This window comes from Balaenoptera borealis, assembly GCF_965194805.1.
Source record: "Balaenoptera borealis genome assembly, chromosome: 1".
In the NCBI taxonomy this organism is placed as follows: Eukaryota; Metazoa; Chordata; class Mammalia; order Artiodactyla; family Balaenopteridae; genus Balaenoptera; species Balaenoptera borealis.
Window position 1 is genome coordinate 36,266,822 of NC_138860.1, and position 25,990 is coordinate 36,292,811.

Below are 25,990 nucleotides of genomic sequence, written 5' to 3' on the forward strand. Positions count from 1 at the left end.
TGACAATGGGAAAATTAAAATAGATTTAATGAACAAACTCAATAGAAAAACAATAGGGGATAATTCTTTGTTACATAAATGATGTATAAATGGTTAGTGTCTATAAGCCAGGAAAAGCTTGTAGAAATTGACAAGGAAATGACATGAAACCCAATGGAATGGAAAAGCATGCAAATAGGAAATCTTTAGCAAAGCAAATTAAATTGATCAAGAACACATGAAAAGATGCTCAAGTTCACTAGTAGTCAAAGTAAAGAAAATTAGAATAACAACACTTCATACCTATGGGATTGGCAAAAATAAGAAGTGACATGATACCTACTTTGGCAAGGGTATGAGGAATTAGAATAAACACTAGAAATGAAGGCACATTTTAAATTTACAAATTACATGAGAACATACCTAGACAATCCAATTAAACTTTACTAAAGTATATTGGATTAAATAATGGACTTGATATTAGGTAAATATTGACAATAACAAGTTATTAATAGATGTGAAAATGCAAAAATAATGCCACACATAAGAGTGGCAATTATTCTAAAATATCTAAGAATGTGGGTACCCAGAAAGATTCAGGACTATGTGAAGCAACTGTTAACATTTCATTAAAAATTATAAAAAATTGAAAAAATGAAGATAAATCATTCCCTCCACAAAACTATCTAAAAATTAAGAAGTCTTCACAAATTTAAAAGTAAAATAAATGCAATCCCAAATAAATTTTCAATGAAGTTTTTGTTGAACTGGACTGGAAAAGATAATCAAGCTTTGTATGTGTGAAATAAATTATTGTATTATTAATCATCTGAGGAAAATTTATTATTTCAGGAAAAGTATCAAAATCAGCTTTTTAATAATAAGCTTTACCAGGTAAGGTTGTTATTTTTAACTCCAAGAAATTATACTAAATTTTGTTATTTCTCTAAACAAAGTAACTTTTAGAAATGAAGCTAGTAAGTACATTGCTGAGTCATTACATAAATTGATGTAATTTATGAACTAACATTAATTTTCAATTTACATTGGCATATGACATTGTACCCAGATATTGTAATTGGAGTAATACATTAGAGCTACTTAATTTGTAATATGGTCTAAGATTCACAGGACACAATTTAGAAAGATACTGGTTATGTAAATTATTAATTAGTTTAGTTGAGCACTTATGGTAACATCTACGGAAATTCAGATAGTATTATAGATAACTTATCAAAGACCTATAAGCTTTATTTAATTTAGCCTTTTTTTAATTAAAGAAAAAAGCCTTGGCATATACTAAAATCAGTACCAACTATACAATTTGCAGAGCCCTGGGGAAAATGAAAATTCAGAGCTTCTTGTTCAAAAGTTATTAAGAATTCCAGGATGGTTATAGCAGAACATTAAACCAAGTGTGAGACCCTTCTGAGCACACTTCCCTGTGCAACTGTATAGGTTGCATGTCAACGAAGCCAGCACTGAATAAAATGCCATGTTTGCATGATTTTACACTGTGAAGCATCAGAGAGAAGATATGTAGCTTTTTTTTCTTATTCCAAATTCACAAAATAATTTATTTATCGAAGAGTTTACCTTTAGTGTATTAATGAACTTGGATCATAATTCTTGCTTTAAAACACTTATTTCAGAAGTTTTCAAAGCCTTTAAATACATAAATTTAGGTTAAAATTTAACTTCTTTTCTTTTACAGAAAAAAAGGATATTTTCCCCTTAGACATTTTCATGGTTGAACATTTATTGGCTATTGTCTTTTTGATATCTTTATCTTTTTAATCTTGTTACTATGTACAGACAATGAAGCCATTAAAACAAAATTAGATTTCCCTTTTCCTTATTCAGATACTTTTTAAAAAATAGAAGAAGTTTTAATTCTAGAAAACAACTTTTTGATTTGCCATTTAGATATTTTATGCATACTCTGGGTATTTTTCTTTTTTCTTGTCAAAGGTGTGTTATCTACCTTTAGCTAGATACCGTTAACTAAAAGGTTTAACACTCAATTGAATAACAACTTTTTTGAATAAATTTGGAAGGTATGATTTCCAAGGAGAAAGCAGCTTCGAGATAAAATTCTCTGATTATTAAATTCATTATCCTATTTCATATATGAAGATTACAGTGACCAGGTGATTGCAGAACCTTGACTATTCCCCAGTATGTGAGTTTTCTTATAGGAATGTAACATAGAAAGACTAAGAAAGTCTTGCCTAATTTCTTTATTTTTTCTTTATTTAAAAAAAAATTTTTTATGCAACAGGTTCTTATTAGTCATCCATTTCATACACATCAGTGTATACATGTCAATCCCAATCTCCCAATTCGTAACCCCCCCCACCACTGCTTTCTCCCCTTAGTGTCCATACATTTGTTCTCTACGTCTGTGTCTCTATTTCTGCCCTGCAAACTGGCTCACCTGTACCATTTTTCTAGGTTCCACACATATGCGTTAATATATGATATTTGTTTTTCTCTTTCTGACTTACTTCACTCTGTGTGACAGTCTCTAGATTCATCCATGTCTCTACAAATGACCCAATTTCCTTCCTTTTTATGGCTGAGTAATATTCCATTGTATATATGTACCACAACTTCTTTATCCATTCGTCTGTCGATGGGCATTTAGGTTGCTTCCATGACCTGGCTATTGTAAATAGCACAGAAATGAACACTGCGGTGCATGTGTCTTTTTGAATTATGGTTTTCTATGGGTATATGCCTAGTAGTGGGACTGCTGGGTCATATGGTAATTCTATTTTTAGTTTTTTAAGGAACCTCTATACTGTTCTCCATACTGGCTGTATCAACTTACATTCCCACCAACAGTGCAAGAGGGTTCCCTTTTCTCTACACCCTCTCCAGCATTTGTTGTTTGTAGATTTTCTGATGAAGCCCATTCTAACTGGTGTGAGGTGATACCTCATTATAGTTTTGATTTGCACTTCTCTAATAATTAGTGATGTTGAGCAGCTTTTCATTTGCTTCTTGACCATCTGTATGTCCTCTTTGGAGAAATGTCTATTTAGGTCTTCTGCCCATTTTTGGATTGGGTTGTTTGTTTTTTTAATACTGAGCTGCATGAGCTGTTTGTATATTTTGGAGATTAATCCTTTCTCCGTTGATTCGTTTGCAAACATTTTTCCAATTCTGAGGGTTGTCTTTTCATCTTGTTTGTAGTTTCCTTTGCTTTGCAAAAGCTTTTAAGTTTTAATTGGGTCCCATTTGTTTATTTTTGTTTTTATTTCCATTACTCTAGGAGGTGGATCAAAAAAGATCTTGCTGTGATTTATGTCAAAGAATGTTCTTCCTATGTTTTCCTCTAAGAGTTTTATAGTGTCTGATCCCACATTTAGGTCTCTAATCCATTTTGAGTTTATTTTTGTGTATGGTGTTAGGGAGTGTTCTAATTTCATTCTTTTACATGTAGCTGTCCAGTTTTCCCAGCACCACTTATTGAAGAGACTGTCTTTTCTCCATTGTGTATCCTTGCCTCCTTTGTCATAGAGTAGTTGACCATAAGTGCGTGGGTTTATCTCTGGGCTTTCTATCCTGTTCCATTGATCTATATTTCTGTTTTTGTGTCAGTACCTTATTGTCTTGATTACTGTAGCTTTGTAGTATAGTCTGAAGTCAGGGAGTCTGATTCCTCTAGCTCCATTTTTTTCCCTCAATACTGCTTTGGCTATTCGGGGTCTTTTGCGTCTCCATACAAATTTTAAGATTCTTTGCTCTAGTTCTGTAAAAAATGCCATTGGTCATTTGATAGGGATTGCATTGAATCTGTAGACTGCTTTGGGTAGTATAGTCATTTTCACAGTATTGATTCTTCCAATCCAAGAACGTGGAATATCTCTCCATCTGTTGGTATCATCTTTAATTTCTTTCAACCGTGTCTTATAGTTTTCTGCATACAGGTCTTTTGTCTCCCTGGGTAGGTTTATTCCTAGGTATTTTATTCTTTTTGTTGCAATGGTAAATGGGAGTTTTTCCTTAATTTCTCTTTCAGATTTTTCATCATTACTGTATAGGAATGCAAGAGATTTCTGTGCATTAATTTTGTATCCTGCAACTTTACCAAATTCATTGATTAGCTCTAGCAGTTTTCTGGTGGAATCTTTAGGATTCTCTATGTATAGTATTATGTCATCTGCAAACAGTGACAGTTTTACTTCTTCTTTTCCAATTTGTATTCGTTTTATTTCTTTTTCTTCTCTGATTGCCGTGGCTAAGACTTCCAAAACTATGTTGAATACGAGTGGTGAGAGTGGCTATCCTTGTTGTTCCTGATCTTAGAGGAAATGCTTTCAGGTTTTCACAATTGAGAATGATGTTTGCTGTGGGTTTGTTTTATATGGCCTTTATTGTGTTGAGGTAGGTTCCTTCTATGCCCACTTTCTGGAGAGTTTTTATCATAAATGGGTGTTGAATTTGGTCAAAAGCTTTTTCTTCATCTATGGAGATGATCATATGGTTTTTCTTCTTCAGTTTGTCAATATGGTGTATCACATTGATTGATTTGTGTATATTGTAGAATCCTTGCATTCCTGTGATAAATCCCACTTGATCATGGTGTATGATCTTTTTAATGTGTTGTTGCATTCTGTTTTCTAGTATATTGTTGAGGATTTTTGCATCTATGTTCATCAGTGATATTGGCCTGTAATTTTCTTTTTTTGTAGTATCTTTGTCTGGTTTTGGTATCAGGGTGATGGTGGCCTCATAGAATGAGTTTGGGAGTTTTCCTTCTTCTGCAATTTTTTGGAAGAGTTTGAGAAGGATGGGTGTTAGCTCTTCTCTAAATGTTTGATAGAATTCACCTGTGAAGCCATCTGGTCCTGGACTTTTGTTTGTTGGAAGATTTTAAATCATAGTTTCAATTTCAGTGCTTGTGATTGGTCTGTTCATATTTTCTATTTCTTCCTGGTTCATTCGTGGAAGGTTATACCTTTCTAAGAATTTGTCCATTTCTTCCAGGTTGTCCATTTTACTGGCATATATTTGTTTGTAGTAATCTCTTATAATCCTTTGTATTTCTGCAGTGTCAGTTGTGATTTCTCCTTTTTCATTTCTAATTTTATTGATTTGAGTCCTCTCCCTCTTTTTCTTGATGAGTCTGGCTAATGGTTTATCGGTTTTGTTTATCTCCTCAAAGAATCAGCTTTTAGTTTTTTTGATCTTTGCTTTTGTTTTCTTTGTTTCTATTTCATTTATTTCTGCTCTGATCTTTATGATTTCTTTCTTTCTGCTAACTTTGGGTTTTGTTTGTTCTTCTTTCTCTATTGCCTTTAGGTGTAAGGTTAGATTGTTTATTTGAGATTTTTCTGGTTTCTTGAGGTAGGCTTGTATAGCTATAAACTTCCCTCTTAGAACTGCTTTTGCTGCATCCCATAGGTTTTGGATCATCGTGTTTTCATTGTCATTTGTCTCTAGGTATTTTTTGATTTCTTCAGTGATCTCTTGGTTATTTATTAACGTAGTGTTTAGCCTCCACGTGTTTGTGTTTTTTACCTTTTTCCCCTTGTAATTCATTTCTAATCTCATAGCATTGTGGTCAGAAAAGATGCTTGATATGATTTCAATTTTCTTAAATTTACTGAGGCTTTATTTGTGACCCAAGATGTGATCTATCCTGGAGAATGTTCTCTGCGCACGTGAGAAGAAAGTGCAATCTGCGGTATTTGGAAGGAATGTCCTATAAATATCAAGTAAATCTATCTGGTCTGTTGTGTCATTTAAAGCTTGTGTTTCCTTATTAATTTTCTGTTTAGATGATCTGTCCATTGGTGTAAGTGAGGTGTTAAAGTCCCCCACTGTTATTGTGTTACTGTCAATTTCCTGTTTTAGAGCTGTTAGCAGTTGCTTTATGTATTGAGGTGTTCCTATGTTGGGTGCATATATACTTATAATTGTTCTATCTTCTTCTTGGATTTATCCCTTGATCATTATGTTGTGGCTTTTCTTGTCTATTATAACATTCTTTATTTTAAGTCTACTTTATCTGATATGACTATTGCTACTCCAGCTTTCTTTTGATTTCCATTTGCATGGAATATCTTTTTCCATTCCCTCACTTTCAGACTGAATGTGTCCCTCAGTCTGAAGTGGGTCTCTTGTAGACAGCATATATATGGGTCTTGTTTTTGTATCCATTCAGTGAGCTTGTGTCTTTTGGTTGGAGCACTTAAGCCATTCATGTTTAAGGTAATTATCGATATGTATGTTCCTATGACCATTTTCTTAATTGTTTTGGGTTTGTTTTTGTAGATCCTTTTCTTTTCTTGTGTTTCCCACTTAGAGAAGTTCCTTTAGCATTTGTTGTAGAGCTGGTTTGGTGGTGCTGAATTCTCTTAGCTTTTGCTTGTCTGTAAAGCTTTTGATTTCTCCATCGAATCTGAATGAGATCATTGCCGGGTAGAGTAATCTTGGTTGTAGGTTCTTCCCTTTCATCACTTTAAGTATATCATGCCACTCCCTTCTGGCTTGTAGAGTTTCTGCTGAGAAATCAGCTGTTAACCTTATGGGAGTTCCTTTGTATGTTATTTGTCGTTTTTCCCTTGCTTCTTTCAATAATTTTTCTTTGTCTTTAATTTTTGCCAATTTAATTACTATGTGTCTCAGCGTGTTTCTCTTTGGGTTTATACTGTATGGGACTCTCTGCGCTTCCTGGACTTGGGTGGCTATTTCCTTTCCTATGTTAGGGAAGTTTTTAACTATAATCTCTTCAAATATTTTCTCGGGTCCTTTCTCTCTCTCTTCTCCTTCTGGGACCCCTATAATGCAAATGTTGTTGCGTTTAATGTTGTCCCAGAGGTCTCTTAGGCTGTCTTCATTTCTTTTCATTCTTTTTTCTTTATTCTGTTCCGCAGCTGTGAATTCCACCATTCTGTCTTCCAGGTCACTTATCCATTCTTCTGCCTCAGTTATTCTGCTATTGATTCCTTCTAGTGTTTTTTCATTTCAGTTATTGTGTTGTTCATCTCTGTTTGTTTGTTGTTTAATTCTTCTAGATCTTTGTTAAACATTTCTTTCATCTTCTCGATCTTTGCCTCCATTCTTTTTCTGAGGTCTTGGATCATCTTCACTATCATTATTCTGAATTCTTTTTCTGGAAGGTTGTGTATGTCCACTTCATTTAATTGTTTTTCTGGCATTTTATCTTGTTATTCATCTGGTACAGAACCCTCTGCCTTTTCATCTTGTCTATGTTTCTTTGAATATGGTTTTTGTTCCACAGGGTGCAGGATTGTAGTTCTTCTTGCTGTCTGCCCTCTGGTGGATGAGGCAATCTAAGAGGCTTGTGCAAGTTTCCTGATGGGAGGGACTGGTGGTGGGTAGAGCTGGCTGTTGCTTTGGTGGGCAGAGCTCAGTAAAACTTTAATGCATTTGTCTGCTGATGGGTGGGGTTTGGTTCCCTCCCTGTTTGTTGTTTGGCCTGAGGTGACCCAACACTGGAGCCTACCTGGGGTGTTTGGTGGAGCTAATGGCAGACTCTGGGAGGGCTCATGCCAAGGAGTTCTTCCCAGAACTTCTGCTGCCAGTGTCCTTGTCCTTACGGTGACACACAGCCACCCCACGCCTCTGCAGGAGACCCTCCAATGCTAGCAGGGAGGTCTGGTTCAGTCTCTTATGGGGTCACTGCTCGTTCCCCTGGGTCCTGATGAGCACACTACTTTGTGTGTGCCCTCCAGGAGTGGAGTCTCTGTTTCCCTCAGTCCTGTCAAAGTCCTGCAATTGAATCCTGCTAGCCTTCAAAGTCTGATTCTCTAGGAATTCCTCCTCACGTTGCTGGATCCCTAGATTGGGAAGCCTGACGTGGGGCTCAGAACCTTCACTACAGTGGTATAAGTGTTCTCCAGTTTGTGAGTCACCCACCCAGCAGTTATGGGATTTGATTTTATTGTGATTGCACCCCTCCTACCATCTCATTGTGGCTTCTCTTTTGTCTTTGGATGTGGGGTATCTTTTTTGGTGAGTTCCAGTGTCTTCCTCTCGTTGATTGTTAAGCAGTTAGTTGTGATTATGGTGTTCTTGTAAGAGGGAATGAGAGCATGTCCTTCTACTCTGCCATCTTGAACAAATCTCCCTAATTTCTTAATTTCTTATTTTTTTCAAGTTTTTATAGTCATCTTAGTTTATAACTTAGTTTACAGTTATAAATGTTTATGTAATATATATAATAAATATCTATAAAGTTATATGTAACTTAGTTTATAGTTATCTTTAGATAACTACTTAGTGACTTTTAATACCAATTAAAATAGAGATTCTGTTGTTTAAGGGAATATTTTGCCTTTAAATTTCAGAATTATTTAAAACACACATACCAGTCTAGATAAAATGAAATCTTCCAATCAAAACCTGTAAACTGGAATTATTTCATTTCTTGAGAAACACAGACAGCCATAGTGCTTCATCATCAAAGGCAGGACTCTCTTTTTTGGTGTTCTGGGAATCTCCCATTCCTCAGGGTGGATTTGGTTTTGCTGGGAATAAAAGATATACAACTGTTGGAAGGAGTGATGCTTTTTAAGAAAAAGGATACAAAACTGTGAATTCAAATGTAGTTACTACCACCTTGGAAAGGGTCATGCAAGGAAAGACCCCTGGGCATTAGCTTAATTGATGAAAATAGTCCATAAACAATCTATAATAAAAATAGAAAAGAGTTTTATTTGAGCCAAACTGAGGACTATAGCCTGGAAGACAGCCTCTCAGATAACTCTGAGGAACTGCTCCAGAGAAGCATGGTTTTTAGCAGTTTTGTATCTTGTCAGAACAAAGAACATTAAACAAGTCAGGGATACATTCCTTCAAGGTTTCAAAAACAAAAAACAGAAACAAAAAAACAGAACAGATCAGTATGTACACACAGCAAGTCAATACGGCCTTGGCACCTGGAAAGGGAGTCTTATTGAAGGAGTACTTGCCTTGGCGTCCCAGGAAAAAGGGCATTTAACCTTTAACATGGACATTATTTCTGGTCAATGTGCCCTTTTCCTAATAATTAAAGCAGATTACAATACATGTTTGATAGGCCACAACCTGGCTGTTTTAGTTGGCATAAAATTCAAGTTAACTCATGTATAATCCAGAATGTCTTCCCCATACCTCAATATGTGAAAATATCTTTTATCAGCTTCAAGCATAAATCTTCCTCTGGCCACTCCCCATCTCCATTCATGTTGGCTTTCACAAAGGGTAGAGAGGAAATGACCCTTAAACAGTGACTACAATTTTTTTCCACAGAAAAGAAAGAACTGTATATATTCAGAACAAGTTTAGGTAAGCAGATAAAAGGTCATCTTTCTGCTTGCCTGCTTGACACAGGTTCAAGAGTGAAGCACACATTCAGAAGAAAAAATACACACAGCTTTCCTTTTACACAGCTCCCCTGAGCTTCCACTTCTGCTAACCAGATCTTCACCTGCGTTGCATTCTCACTCTCCAGATGGTGGCAGTTTCTTGTGGTGAGGAACAGCCTCCTAGTAAAGATAGGAGTTCACCAGAGCTTCAGCTCTGTACTCCTAGTCTACCTGTAGTGCTAGAAAACTTTGTCTCCTGAAGCTATAGGTCTCACAAAGGAACAAACTTCTTGCCCTGAAGTAGATAATTCTAACCTAATCAGCTCTCAAACACAGAAATATCTATTCCTAAAAGACGACATTAAACACTCTTTCTCTTATCCTGATGCTAGCAGATCTCTTTCACTTTGTTGGGGAGAAAGAAAATTTTCTCCATCCTTCTACTTTTTTCTGGCTGGTCTAAGAATTAAATTGACATGAGACAGATTAACAGGAGAAAATCACACAAAAGTTTAGTAGCATATATACCTTGGAGAGACCCAGGAAAACTGAGTAACTCACTAAAATGCCTGACCCTCATCTTAAATACCATCTTCAGCTAAAGGTCAAAGAGGATGTTGGGGTAGGGGTTTGGGCCTTCAAGGGGGGAGTGGGGAGGGAAGGCAATTTAGTAGGGATGGAAAAGCAAATGTTTGCTGGGCCAGGCAAAGATAATGGGACACAGAGAGGAATTTTAACAAACAGACGTTGCTAGGTTCCTCCCTGTCTATCATGCCTAGTACATACCATAGTTATCTATGGTGATAGCTCCCTTCCTGGAACAGGCCCTCTATCTACATTCTTTTAAGCAGTTAAGGGGAAGGTCAAAATTCTTCCTGAGACTTTTGGGCCTCAAAAACAATCAGCCTAGATTAATCCTTATGCCAAAGAGACAATTTGGGGTAGTGAACTTTGCTCCCCTAGGACCTCATTAAGTAAAGCAATAAATTAATTAACAATTACATGCTGAATCCATCTATACTGTGGTTCCCTACAAGTAAAATGGGCAGAAGCTACAAAAATACAATCTCTCAGTGCTTCTGCTTTCCCACAGCATGGTATCCATAGATTTTCTCAGCAGATACCTCATTTAAGGTGGTTCAGAAGAGTTTACAGTGAAAAGGTAGAGGAAGGCAGGTTCTTTTAAAAGCATTCCCACTGGGTTTTGTCCTCTGCTTCAAAATACCAATTGTTATTTTTTAATGGAAACAAGACAAAGACTTTTAAAAAATCTGTGTTTGAATAAAGAATCTAAAGCTATAGTCTCCCAGGCCTTCCCTAAGTCACAAAAGCCTGGCTCAAGAATTAACGATTCAAGGGATGTGAACATGTAGTGACAAAAATAACAGTTGGGCCAGGAGAATTAATGCTAAAACCCCCACCAAATGGATGATGTTAACTACTTGATGACCATGAGCAAGTAGTCCTCAGACCTACTAGAGCCTGAAGATTGATAATGTTAATGCCTGTGACACTATTCTGTCACTTCACCATCAGCCAAACACAGAATTTTGCACAAGCTAATCACACACCTTCTGACTCCCTTCCCTCAGCTTGCCTTTAAAAATGTTTTCTTAAAACCCATCGGGAGTTTGAGGTTTTGAGCTGCCCAGACTCTTTGCCTGGCACTTTGCAATAAATGTTTCACTTCCCTTCACCACAACCTGGTGTCAGTATATTGGCTTTACTTCATACAGGCAAGAGGACACCAAGATTGGTTCTGTAACATAAGGGCTTTCCTATGGTTCCACAAAAAAGAAGTAGAAATGGGATACTTTATAGCAGTGCTACTTATCATCATGCTCTGCTGCCTCTAAAAGTAACTCCCAGTTTCTACCCTCTTTTTTCTCTACAGAAGTTCAAAGTTGTGGCCACTATCAAGATTTTAAATTCATTTTAAAAGAGAAAGAAAACAATAATTATTATCTAAATATTGGCATGGGTAGTCAATATTTTATTTGTTCTAGTCCAATAATATCATCTCATAAATTATGACTAAAATAAATTAGCAAAAACTACAATCCACTTAAGTATCTTTTTAGTTGGTAATAGATCTTGGTAATTTAGCATATTTGTGAATTAGGTACCATCTTAAAAATGACGAAGCTTGCAGTTTTTTAAATTATCACACACACATATTTTAAACATTTTCCTGACCAACTTTTACACATGTATGTATCTTCCAACAGAAGTTTTAAAATTATATATTTTTGTCCACTATACCGTCCACTTGTCCCTGGAAAAATAGATACATAGATCTTAAGAAGCAAACAAGATTAGTGCATTCTGTTTAAGAATATATCATGATTATTTCTTTCACCAATAGCTTTCACTTTTCATAATTTTATATATTTCATTGTATATGTGTATTTCTATTGAATTAATCTTTCATTTTAATAACGTATTTTTCTCATAAGGAGAAAGAAATTCTTAACATTGCTTTTATGCATTTAAGCTAAGTCTCATAAGAATTCATTTCAGATGCTTAACTATTCTCATTACAAATTTGTATCAAAGTGAATAGAAAAAGCATGAATGACTTCTGAACTGCTTTCGCACCTCTAGCATTATTATAGCCTGCCCACCAATGTATGACTCTTTGAGGTTTCATTATTTATATATTCCATCACTTTATTTTCTTATTTATTTTTTTTAATGTCTATTTGATGTGTAGAAGTGAATACAAGTTTATTAAGAAATGATTTGAAGAGATTCGCTTGATTTAAATCTTGTATTAGATCATTTCAAGATAATTAAGTTTGTTGTCTTTTAGTGGCAAATTCAAACATCTGGAAATTTTCTCAAATTTTGGCTAATAAATTCCAGACATTTTCCCTAGCATTACACTGGTATTATCTGTCCAGATTTTAGTGAATTTTCAAATAGATGTTTCTAATGGAAACCATTTTTATCAAGAAATAAATATAAAATTTTATGTTATGTTAATTCTAATTCTACCAAAATTATTAAATTATAAGGAATTTTACATTTGAAGTAATTAAATAAAATACAAATTATATTTATGTCAAATAAAATTTAGGAATAGACTCGGTTCTACGAGGGATCTTAATATATGATTAAGGTATCATATATTATGGTGTGGAAAATGTGGTTTATTAAATTAATAATGCTGCAACAATGGTCGACTGATCGAAACAATAATGTTGCTTTGTAATTTTTCCTAAGATTTATATTCTCATTTTAGTAGAATATGTGCTGTGATAAGTGTTCCATAAACCTGGGTAGCAATGATAAGATCATATCAATATTTTTTTTGAAACTGTATTAAACATTTTACCTGAAAATGCTTCAGTATTTTTTCTATTTAATCATAGTGTTAAAGTTATGATGGTTTATTTTAACTTGTTTCATTTATTTTATCCACATACTGAAATAAAGTATTTTTTCAGAAATTTTGTTATTTCAAATATTTTAAGGTAGAATTTATTTAATATGTGTTTTTAATTTTTCTTTTTGATGATCACAACTTTTCTCTGAACATGAGTTTTAACAGAACATTTTTGTCCCGTTTTGATGAAATATATGAGTATTTCATTTTTAAAGACAAAACTTTTGAGTGACATTTTCTCTCAGTTCTTTTCCTCCAAAGAGCCTTCACACAAGATGCTAGTTTTATTCTGTAGATTTCAGTCTTAATGACTGTCCTGTATTGGTTTTATATAATTTCAAATCCACTTATTTATAACTTAAGTGGAGTTGTTTTAATCCACTTGTTTATGACAAATACAAAAAAAAAGTCGTTTTTAGAAGTAAAGTTGTTTTGTTATAAGCATGAGGTCAGGATGTTATCATCCTTTCTGTTGTCGTTGATAAGCACTTGCAGGTCAGATGTTGAGGGGCCCCTCTGGGGGCTTAAGAAGAAAGTGTGGGGAAATAACTATGACGAGGGTACATTTAGACTGAAGATACAGAGATTTTGTGAGGAGTATCCTAAACTTTGGGTCAGGACAAAGCTACCCTTTGCTGATCTAGCTCTCTGAAGATCTTGAGACATTTGCTTCTGCTGTGACCAGGCTACTTTTGGTGGGCAGTGGTAGTAAACCATGCAACCGTTTCAGGGAGAGAAAGGACATCTGTTCCTGCCCGGCGAGGCACTTAGGCAGTGGCTCAAGCCGTGTGACAGGTCCCAGTGAAAACCCTGGAAGCAACTTAGGGGGCCTGCCAACACTGGCGCGTCGGTTCCCTAGCAACAGTGCTCTAGCAACAAGGGACTTTTATTTTTGCTCTGGCCGCTGGACGTCGGTTCTCGGTTAGAAACCAAAACTCTCGAACTAAATTTGGACTTTATTCCTCTCATCTCCCCTTGCCTGGAACAATAGTGTGATGAATTTATCATTGGTTTGGAGTATGTTATTTCTTGATTGACTTATTATTGTATGCTGCTGGCTTGTGAAATTCCCGCAGTGAACCTGTGTTAAACTATTGGCAAAAAAACGATCTCAGTCTCTGAGCATAATTTGCCTCTCACCCAAACAAAACAGAGACCTTTTATGATCTGCCTGCCTGCCCTTCTGTTCTACCCACACCTTTCACTTCTCTCTGTCTCTTAATTTATGCTGCATCAAAAGCACACTTTCACATCCCCCACGCACTGTTCCATACAACTTATCATTCTTTGTTATTGTAATTGTATGTTTTGCTTAATTTTATGTCTTATCACTCAACTGTAAACTCCATGAAAGCAGGAACCATATTTATACTACTGAGCATTGCATTTCCAGCCCTTTCAATGTACTGGTCCATTAAAGGTGCTTAATATATATTTATTTAAGAAAAATAAGCAAATAATGACAAAATGAACATATATATATATATATTTGTGATGTGATATTTATCCTGCTTTATTGTTGACTGAAAATGATAGTTTTATGGTTGAAATTATTAGTCTATTTAAATTCTTACAATGGTAAGAATAACTATTTTATAAGTTAGTTTTGTGAGTTATAAACTATTTTATAAGCTAGTTTTGTTAGTTACAAACAGTTATAGGTTCTGAATTCTACTGCTGGTTTCCTGATAAATGTTTCTTGCTTTATTTTTAGGGTTATCATGCTTCTTTTACAATTTTTTCCTCAGATTTCCTCTCTTCCTCTGCTAGTATTAAGTGTTAATCTAGAGGGCAGAATCAATCAAACAATTGATGAGGATTCAAATGAAGTGCTCACAGAGTTATTAAAGAAGACATTTTTGTTTCTTCCTAGCTTTTAGAAATATTCTACTTTAGAAGATGAGATAGTTCTCATTAAAAATATCACTGAGATGCACTTTATAAATTACATTTAAAGGAACACAACATAATAAGAATGTTCAAAGCCCATTTGAAACTTCTGTGGAGGTTTTATCTCAAACTCTCTCTCCTTTTATCACATAGTGGCAAGTAATCCTCCAGCTTTACAGCAGATTTCCTATAGATGTCCTAGTATACCCATTACTTTTATATTTAATAAAAAACCAAATAGAATCAATTGCTAATATTTTCTTTTTACACATAATGCTTGTATATTTACAAAATTATCAGACAGTGACAAAGGATTCTGTAAGGCAGTGGTCCCCAACTTTTTTGGCATCAGGGACCTGTTTTGTGGAAGACAATTTTTCCACAGACTGGGGGTGGGGGAGGGATATGGTTCAGGCAGTAATGCGAGCAATGGGGAGTGGCGAGTGGCAGATGAAGCTTCACTCACTCGCCCACCGTTCACCTCCTGCTGTGCAGCCCGGTTTCTAACAGGCCGAGGATCGGTAGACGGGTAGAGGTCCATGGCCTGGGATTTGGGGACCCCTGCTGTAAGGTACTCAGTAATTCCATAAGTTGGCTGTTATGAAACCCACCGCGTCAGAAATACTGATGCCTTGTTATAGATTCAGATAACTTGTATTAAATTTTCCAGTGGTGGTGAGGAACAGAATCTGAATTTGTAAAAGATCACAGGTGACTCTTACACATAGCCAAGTATGAGAACCACTGTTTTAGACATAAGTATTAATATATGTACAGAATGAGTAGCTAGATGTTTAAGTGTCTTCTGTTAAAGTCTGAAATATTCTGGTACATACACCAAGGGTCCATCTACCCCAGTCTCTGGGTACAAGATGCGGAATTATAGTACATTAGTATTTATGAAGTTACTATAATTGAGTTTGAAACCAAATTTATTTAATTTATATTTTTCTAGATTATTTCCCTTATGAGTTTCCTATTTCTCTAGTTTCTGCAGAATTCTTTCTCGCCAAACTTTTGCAATTTTGTTTTTAACTTGGATACTCCTAGCTAAGTGGCATAGAAGAAAATATCATCTTAAGCAAATTCATTCAATAAACCACAATCAAAATTTGAGTAAAATGTCACTTTAATTGAAATAGGCTATTTCCTAAAATCTTACATTTATTAGTTTGCTTAAAATCTTAATGAAATAATAAATAAAAATAGTATTTCAATCATATAGTTTTTAATATTTAAAAACCCAAGAAGAAATTACATCAGAAATTTACATATAACACCAATGCTTTACAATTATTGGGTTTTATTTTTCCTGACTTCTTCTTATAATAAAAGAAGCTTAATAGGTGATTTTGATTGTTTTAGTTGTGGTTTTGTTAAGACCCATTTTTGGTGGGTTACAGAAATCAACTCAATAAAACTTAAAAACAATTGAGCTCATGTGTGTGAGGGGATATTGTAAGGGTTAGGGGTCACATGGACCCCATTGACAATCATATAGCTGTCTTCAAACAGTGGGATCTGGTACTGGAAAAGCAGCCAGAGCTCTCTCTCCAACTCTCCTGTGTGCCTGCTTTTTTTTTTTTTTTTTTGTCTTAGCACAGATCCTCCTGCTACTTTGCCCATATATGGCAGGAGACACAACAACCAACAGTTCCCAGGTTTGGCATTTGTTTCAGGAGACACACCCAGACTGAAGGTGGAATCTCTTCGACCCAACCAAATTTTAGGGAACAGATGAGGCACTGGTCAGTCAAGGGCCAATCAACCCTTAGGTCAGTCTCTTTGGCCAGAGACATGAGGTCGTGATGCAACAATATTTCATCACAACATCCAACCTGGTGACTTTGCGGATCAGCTATGTCAGTTTCCAGGGAAGAGGATTGCTGGGCAGAAGATTTAATAGGTGTCATTTCCAAAGCCAACTTAATGCATGTGGATAAAGGGTATTTTTTTTTTTTTTAAGTTTCAGGTACTATTTCATTATTTAATGCACACATTGATGCTGAATTAACTTTTAGACATAAAACTTTAACCATGTTACATTTACTTTCAGAATATTCAATGATTTGAAGAAGATTTCTCTCCATCTGTTTACTCCTAGATTCTCCACAATTTTTTATTGCCGAATATGCCTACTATGCTATTCTTGGGTAATTTCATATCTCCTAGTGGCAGAAAAAGATGGCAACATTGTTACTACTCCCAGTGCAATGGCTCTTTAGAACCTGTTTATATTGATATAGATCTTCTTATCCCTGTGTTTCCCTAATATCATTTATTCATTGTTAATTATATCATTATTCATTACATTGGTTATCCATTGTACTATCCATGATGTAGACTTAAAATCTAAAAGTTGAGAGTTATGTTTTATTCAGCAGGAATTTTTAAGACTTCAAGCCTGGGAGGCAGTATCTCAAGTAACCCTGAGAGAACTGCTCCGAGGAGGCCAGTGGGGGGAACTAGGTTATATAGTTTTGCAACAAAGGGCAGGTAATGAGGAACATCAAAAGATTATTGTAAATTAAAGAAAACCAGATATCCCAAGTTAAGGAATTTAGTGCTTTTCTATGTATGGGAAGATGCAAGAGTCTGGGCTCACCAAAATCATTCCTTTGATATGCACCTCAAATATCTGGGGCCAGTATCCTGTATTTTCACATCCTGAGTTTCCTCAGGGCTCACTGTAGGAAGTGGCTGAAGTCTGATGGCTGCTAGATGGCAGGTATTCTTTCCTTCCTGAGTTTCTGCTCACGTTGGAGGGCTGCAATTGCTGATGACTGTGACATCCTTTATTTACTGATATGGCGGGAAATATTCCATTTCTCAATGAACACTGGCTTTCAGTGACTCTCCAAGGTCATCAACCTTATAATATTGGCTTCATTGATGATAACTACAAATGCAAGTGTTATCCAGCCAGGAAAAATGTAAATAATACTTCATTTTCTAGTTGTGCTATATTTAGCATTTGGAATTTATTATATGTCTTAGCCTTGGACTTTTTACGCCATAATCACTGCGTTCTTAGAATGGGATCTTTTTTAATGTGGACTGCATCCCTGCCTTCCATCAGCTGGAGTGGGAGAAGTGAAAAAGCAGCCTATTCCTATAAGAATGCCTATCTCTTCTCCAGAATGGCCTAAGACTGTCCAAGGATAGCACAATATCTCTATATGGGTTGGATGCAAGAGAGAGAATTGAGAAGAAGATCTCATTGGCTTTGTGGAGCAATAATCTAGAAAGTTCTGAGGGAAAGATGGAAGTGGCCACCCCTGAATAATGCCTTACACATGGACCAGTGGAGGAAGTGGGTGACTGTTTTGGATGCCATAAAGGGGGGAACAGAGGATAAAGGACATTGGCTACCACTCTCACCATCCTCAGGTGCCATATTCCAGAGGTTGGAACAAATAGGTGAGAGCTGTCACAGGGTCCCATACACATTCATAAGCCGCAGGGTTGGTGGTAGTTGGTAGCCCAGAACTCTAAACTGGAAATATATAAATAATCTCCAATAGATCTAATACAAAAAATAACACAGGCTCAGCTTCTTTAATGCAGTGTTATTGAAAAAAATAGTTACATAAAAACTATACCAAAAATAATTGGATCTTTACTGATTAAGGAGGAGTTGCAGGATTTAGTAGCATCTCAATGGTCATTTCCCTGTGGGAGTGTCAAATTATCACTTGTAAGATGGCTGCTATGGACTGGTTTTGTCCTCACCAAATTCCCAACCCCAAATGAGATGATATTTACAGATAGGGCCTTTGGGAGGTAATGAGGTTGAGATGAGGTCATGAAGGCAGGGACCTCATGTGCGATTAGTATCCTTACAATATGAAACCCCAGAGAGCATGAACCTCCCTCTCTCTCTCTCTTTCTGTTTCCCTCACTCCCTCTTTACTGTATGAGGACACAGTGAGAAGGTGGCCATCTACAAGCCAGGAAGAGGGCTCTCACCAAAAACTGACCATGCTGGATGGCACTCTGACTTTGGCTTCTACCTTCTAGAAAGGTAAGAAAATTAATTTCTGTTGTTTAAGCAACTCAGTCTATGGCATTTTGTTATGGCAGCTCAAGCTAATACAACGGCTAAGTATAGTATTTACTGTTTATACTGTATTAGTTTACAGACGACTAGATAAATTCACTTTAAGTATATTTTAAAGGGACATTTTATATATTAATTTTTAAACTGAAAAGTACAGTTGACCCTTAAACAACATGAGTTTGAACTGTGTGGGTCCACTTATGTGTGTGTTTTTTTCACAAAATACATACTATCATGCTACACGATCTGCAGTTGTTTGAATCCTTGGGTGCAGAACCGCAGATCCGGAGGGTTGGCTGTAAAGTTATATCAGGATTTTCAAGTGCGTGGAGGATCCCCAAGTTGTTCAAGGGTCAACTGTATGTTGAGATCCTTAGCAGTGTTACTTTGTGCAAGGTATTTAACCTCTCTGTTCCCTCATCTAGAAATCTTATAGTAGAACCTCACAGGATTTTTATGAGTATTAAATTTGTCAATATTTGTAGACTGCTTAAAATAGTGCCTGGGACATAATAAGCTATAACTATATCAAAATAAATATAATAAAAATAAAGCACATTTCTAAAGTTATTTATATGTATGTTACTTGATTAAATGTTATCTTTTTACTGCAGAAAAGTTTAGGCCTAATGCCTCCAATGTTTTTCTCCTTTGGCCTTTTCATGACTATTAATTACTGGATTGCTGCTAATTAATATGTTGTTTTTCTTTATGTTGTAATTCAGCAATGACACAGAGGCCTTTAACTATAGATTTCCCTCTTCCTCATCTTTCTTAAAGGATAGAAAGCATTTATACTAGGACAGAAAAACATTCTCATTAATAATTTAGGTTTTTCTACACAGCTATGTGTATGTATTTTATTTCTCCTCTCATCAAAGTGTACTATTTCTTTAGCCAGTGATGCTATAACACCATTTAATAAGTCAGTATTTTTACTTGGAAGGCAACATTTTCAAATAGAGAAAATATTTTAAGACTTGCTCGTCTGAGTACTAATTTCTTGATCCTATATAAATAATGGTTGTCTTTGCAAACACAGTGGCTGCAATGCATGTACTTAACATTTTCATCTCTTCTACAGAGGGTTTTGCTGTAGTTTTATTGCTGTAGTTTTAGAGATAGCACGTTTAAAATATTAGGAATGTTATCTTGATTTTTAAATTTTTTTGAATTTTAGGGACTCCTCCCAGATTTACATATGCATTTAGTCCTCTTTTTTATACTAATACTATGGAAATTCCATCGTATTCAAGAGGCATTATTGCCTTTCTATTAAAGAAATAGGCACATAAGCTGATCTTGATCAACTTTCCCTGGGTCATATTCAGAATACATCAGGGTTATCTTCAATATACTCATTTCACTTCTCAGGAAATATGCAGATCCTGAAACTAATCTGTTTCTAAAAGACTAGAGCCCCTATTTAGAAATCATGCATTTCACTTGGATACCCCATTCCCCACCTTTTAATTCAGGGAAGAAAAAACAATCATCTTCAGTGATAGAATTCCATCAAATGCTTGTGCAAAGTGGAGGTTATGGTTATCCTTTTGCCCAAAGAAAAAAAGGGAAAGAGATAACTCACTCTGAAAGTGGGCAAGTAGAGGCTGGCGTTGCAGAGGACTGTTCTATCCACAGGTTCCTAATCACTGCCAGGATTGAGCTTTGGGGAACTAGAATGTAACACTTGATATTTATCCACCAGGGGGTGGCAGTGTCCTGCTACTAAGCAAAGTATCTGGGGAGGTCAGAGGTTAGTCTACCGAGCTCCAGAGCTCCACTGCTGTCCACTCACAATGCAAAAACAAAACCTCCGTTCTGGGCCCTCACTTTGCCCAAAGAAACCTGTTGCCTGCCTTTAATCAGACTAGGGTTCAAATCAGGTGAACTATCCCACCAGAAATGCAAAACTTAGGAATTTAATAACCCATCCTCAAGTTCGAAGGCTTGTAGACTTCATCATGTCATTAAAAAAAAAAAAAAAAAAAATCCAACTGGATCCAAACTCAGTAACAAACAGCAACAGGGAGCGATGGAAGCAGACAGTCTTCCCTCTGAGCCCCAGATGGAGGTTGATCTTACCTTTGTCAGCATACACCCCACCTCAGCTTAATCATTCAACCCTCAAACAGTTGGTAATTTAAAAGAGACATAGACTCTTAATTCTCTTCTTGAATAAGGAATTCAACAAAACTCTGGATTTTACTTTGTCTTTTGAATAATAGGAATAAACAAAATTTCAAAGTTCTTCCTTAACAATAAGACTCACGGGCTTCCCTGGTGGCGCAGTGTTTGAGAATCTGCCTGCTAATGCAGGGGACACGGGTTTGAGCCCTGGTCTGGGAAGATCCCACATGCCGTGGAGCAACTAGGCCCGTGAGCCACAATTACTGAGCCTGCGCATCTGGAGCCTGTGCTCCGCAAAAAGAGAGGCCGCGATAGTGAGAGGCCGTGATGAAGAGTGGCCCCCACTTGCCGCAACTGGAGAAAGCCCTCGCACAGAAACAGAGACCCAACACAGCCATAAATAAATAAATAAATAAATAAAATTAAAAAAAAAAAAAAAAGGACTCACAAATACCTATATCTTTGATAAAACAGATACATGAATTTGAATATTATAACCAGGGCTAACATTATTAAAATAACCAATCAGAAGCCCATACTTTCAGGGGATATGTTACAAACCATAGGATGACTTTTATATAATATGGTTCTGAGAGTCTTTGTAGGAGAGCTGATGGGAAATACATTTTAACCAGGTTGGCTTCCAGTTAAGCAGCCAATCCAGGCTTTCCCCTACTGAAAGTCCCACTCAGAGAAAAAGGCCTTTCACTAAGTTTAGGTAATTTGTGATAGGACAGTATGCCACACTGCTCCCAAGAAAACAGAATTATTTACTGAAGGGGAGAAAAAAAAAAACCCCAATGTAAATCAAGACAAAAGAACTATTCATTGTAGGAAAATTATTGAGACAAAAAGCACTGTGTTGTCTTTAGGTTTTAGGAAAACTAGGAATCATCTAGACTTATAATTTCTGATAAATGTATAATTTATCTTTTTTGATGCCTCAGAAAGAGGAACAAGTGAAATTATTTATCTTCATCATCAGAAGTACAGGAATTATACTGAATTTGAGAGTTATTGTAATTTTCACAAGTCATTGTTTTATATCTTTAATTATTTAAAACAAGATTTTTCAAATTATCATATTGTATAGCTAATGCATATGTTCTTTTCCATATGCAGTTATTAGAGGGTGATGTCCTTTTTTCCTTCTTTTGAAGAGGAAAGTGAATTTTGTCAGTTATGATTATGTCTCCATCTAGTGGTGGAAATATATTTCAAGTACTTGGACAATAAGGAAACATCTTATCCTTATTTCCCATATTTCCACACTGTGAGACATCTGCAGTGCTGAATAAATAAGAATTACTGTGGTTGTTATTGGGTACATATCATTAGGGTCTCCACAATTTCTCTTGCTGTTATAAGGGAGGAAATACTATTTTCTGCTGAGTGATATCTTTATTTAAATTTTACTTTCTTCCGTTCAAATAGTAGCATCAAGTTTTTGAAATATTCACAAGGTGTTTCCCTAAAATATGTAAAATTCTAATCTAAAAACATATAGTAAAGATGCTGGCACTTCTTATTTATGTGATGAAGTCAATTAGGTATATGGCCATTGTATCAGCTCTGCCTTGTCCTAACCTTTAGAGCTAAGGTTTGTTATTAACACTTTTCTTAAAAATAAAAAGTTCCAGGTATAAAATTTAAATACTTTTGTAATGACTCTCCCTCATTTACCAACTGAATCTTTCTGAGCCTTCATTTCTTTACCCATAACAATGTAAATAAACACTTGACAAACCTACAGTACTTCCTGCATTTACACACATGTTCTCAACTCTTCCTACAACTTTGCCAGGGGGGTAGGAAAGGTATTTATGACTCTGTCTTATGATGAAGAAAATGTGGTGCAAAGAGGTCTTATAACTTATCCAACCTCAACAAACAGGTAATGGCAGAGATGGAAATTTATGGTAGATTTCCAGATTCAAAATTCAGTACTTTTTACAAGACCTCTCCCCACTTGACAATTATAATGATTAAGTGAAATAATATTCATACAAATGCTTAAGCCCAATAGGAACATAAGTTATTGTAAAATTACATAATAAAGAGAATGATGAGGTCCCTGAATGTAAGAAGGTTATGGGCAGATAAGATAGAAAAATACTTCATAAAAGTATATATGTCAAGTTGAATTGAACTGACCATTAAAATAAAAAAACTCCAGAAATTTGAGAAGCTTTTAATACATATAATTTATACAAATATATATTTTTCTACCACCCCACTCTTTTCCTATAACCATCTTCTTAAAATTCTGTTGGGTGGATTATTGGTAGGTTAAAATTTCTGCCATAAATTGGAAGAGTGACTAGGAGAAGATGCTATATAGCTCAGTAGACATTTGTTTATAATAGAAAAAAGAAAGAAAGAGAGAACAAAAGAAAGAACAAAAGAAAGAAAGAAAGAAGAGAAGAGAAAAAGAAAAAGAAAAGGAAACAAGCTAAGTTGATTGTATATATAAGGCACTGTATGTAAGAAGTGTGCATGTGGGGACTGGAGGCTGGCTGTAGAGAAGAGTAAGGTCAGGTTCTTTCTCTTGAAAAAGTTTTTGTTTCCTTCCTCCTATACTTCCCTTTCACATTTCACTCTATTCCCATCAAGGGAATTGTGACTTATATACAAGTATGTGACAATAGAAATGGAGGAGAGAGATAAAAGCTGAGTCACATCTTTTTCTGTTCCCATCAAGTTTCATGGGAACAACTAGTCTAAACAGCTAGTCTCCAAATTCACTTGGAGGTCCTTGTACTTAGCAGTACCTTAGGAACCTGCTGTATGTGGTTGTAGAAAAGTAGATTCTGAGTACATGCTCCACGTAGAAGGGTAACTGAATTGCAACCTCAATTTCTCTTAACTTCTGCCTCCTGGCCCCCTCCTTCCCACCCCTTGTTCCTTTTAGAGATAATGAGATGCAAAACCCAAAGATCCAATCTCAAGCTCAGTCTTTCTTGTCAGCCATTTCTGAAAACAGAGGGGACTGGAATTACTTGTGGCCCTAATAATCCAACCAGGCATGCTCAAAGCCAATCACAGATTTTTATTTTAGGACTAAAATTGAGTTTGGAAACCTAGACTTTCTTCCTTCCTATCACAGGTAATAAGTACAGGCTAGCTCACATTTTTTCTGCCCTTGGAAAGGTCCCATTATGTCTGGACAAATGACTTCTCAACCAGAAGTTAATATTATCTTGTCTATCACACATAGGCCAACTCGGAGCATGTTCTCCAGCCCAGAGGAGCTGTTGGTTGTATCTGGAAAAGACATTAACTAGGTGTCAGGAAATCTAGTTCCAGCCCCAGCTGTCCCTGACTTGTGTTCACCTACCTTTCCGGACCTTAATGCCTTCTCTTGCAAATTGAATGAGTTAAACTAAAGACTCTCAAAACTTTCTTCTAGCATTAGTAAGCTGATTCTAGTGTTTAATAGAGAGCTGGAAATGAATCCCTGCCTGACATTTGCTTCAAAAGCCCCTGGTACTGGAGTGAGTCAATTCTCTTAGCAATCCTTGCAGAGAATCTGCTGTAAAAATAACTGAAGCAAGCTTGGTATGAGTTCTTCCAAAACAGGATCCTTCCTTTCCTTTACGTTTAACATTTTATTTGTCAGCAAAGTTAACCTATTTTTTATAAGTTTATAATCTATTATAAACTTCATAAGTTTATAACCTATTTTTATAAGTGCCAAAAGGATAGACTCAAGTTCAGGGATGTCTTTATCTGACTTTGGAGAATCACTGTCATCATTGCTGCTTTTCCTCTTTCTTAATAAACTCTAAATTAAATTTTAAAATTACATGTAAATCACAGATATTTGATTGCATTTAGCTTTTTTCCAATATCAGCTGAATTTTTTCTTTACGGGCTCTTCTAGATTCCCTCTCTGAAAGAGGAGTCACCTGTGGAATGAAACATGGCCCTCTGCTCTCAATTTGGCAACAGGCCCATCAAGTCTGTCATGCTTAGTACTGGGGCTGCCTCGCTCCTAAAACCTGCCCTTACTCCTTACTAGTTGCCCCTCCAGGGATCCTGGATCCTTCTGGAGAGAGGTTTCCTAAGATCCTGATATAGGAATCAGGCACGCAAATAAATCACCCCCCTGCTGTGCTCCTAAAGTTTCTCAAATTCCTATCATGCCCCCTGCCCCCAATTCTCTCTGTATCCTCTTTAGGTAAATTGTCTAAAAAATTATCCAGAGTCCCAAGTTTTCCAAATGATTCATTTTTTGCAGAAAGCAACAAAAAGTTCCTTCTTCCTTAAGGGAAGTCTGGAGCAACTCAATTGCATTAGTTACCAGCTAAGTGTCTCTAGGGATTTTCTTTAAGCAAAGAGGAATAAGGTACCTCTAACTACTGAAGTCTCCAGCTAGGAGGTCAACTGGAGGCCCTTTCAGTCCTGCACTGCATAAGCCCTCTGGGAGACCCCACCCCTTGTGGAGCTACAGGCAAGTGTGAGACTTCAAAGCTCCTACAGCTCTCGCCTCCTCCTCACAGAAGAGTCCCCTGCCTCTGCATCCCATTCTGCTCTGGCTCCAGATCCTGAGGCTGTCCCTGAGTGGTCCAATGACAGGTTCCCAAGGGTGCCACCACCCACTCCTTCCGGATCCCCCACCCCCATTTGCAAAGTTTTGTTTCTTATGCTGTTTACTAGATGTTTATTTTATCATTCTCTATGTATCTTTGTATATCTGAATTACTTAATGATAACCAAAAAAATTTCAGAGGATTGGATCTATTTTGTCACCTTCTACCTTAGTGAATTGAAACATTGCTTCTATGAGGAGATACTATTTCTTACTGAGCTTTTTCTACTGCTATATTTTCTTACCAGCTTAATAGAGAAAACTTTAAAAATAGCTACTAGTTTAGGGATCATTTACGTACTTAACTAATTAACAGGAATCTTGAGTCAAATAAAAACAATAAAATTTCATTTTAAAGAAATTGAACTTAATACATACAAGTTTTTAATAAACTTTTAGAAAGCTCTCTTGTGTTCTTTTCAATAGATACTTATTCCACACTGTATTCGGCGGGTGTTGCATTAGGAGTCTTAGAGTGTACAAATTGAAATAACATGCTCCATGCCATTTAAGTAACTTATAATCAAATAAGGAGATAATAAATTCATGCACTAGCATCTAACATTATTTTTGGAACAAAGCATGGGATAAATATACTTTCATCAAGAGTTAAAAGCTATGATTCTGGA

The 25,990-nt window shown here is 36.0% G+C and overlaps 1 protein-coding gene across 1 annotated transcript in view; it reads left to right on the forward strand.

The window, feature by feature from the left end:
- The window catches only part of LOC309628550 (centrosomal protein of 78 kDa-like), a 227,855-nt gene extending 204,628 nt beyond the window's left edge, over positions 1 to 23,227 (forward strand). The window contains 1 exon segment of the mRNA XM_082391713.1: positions 20,907 to 23,227. The gene's annotated coding sequence lies outside the window, so the exon portion shown is untranslated.
- The last annotated feature ends 2,763 nt before the right edge of the window (positions 23,228 to 25,990 follow it).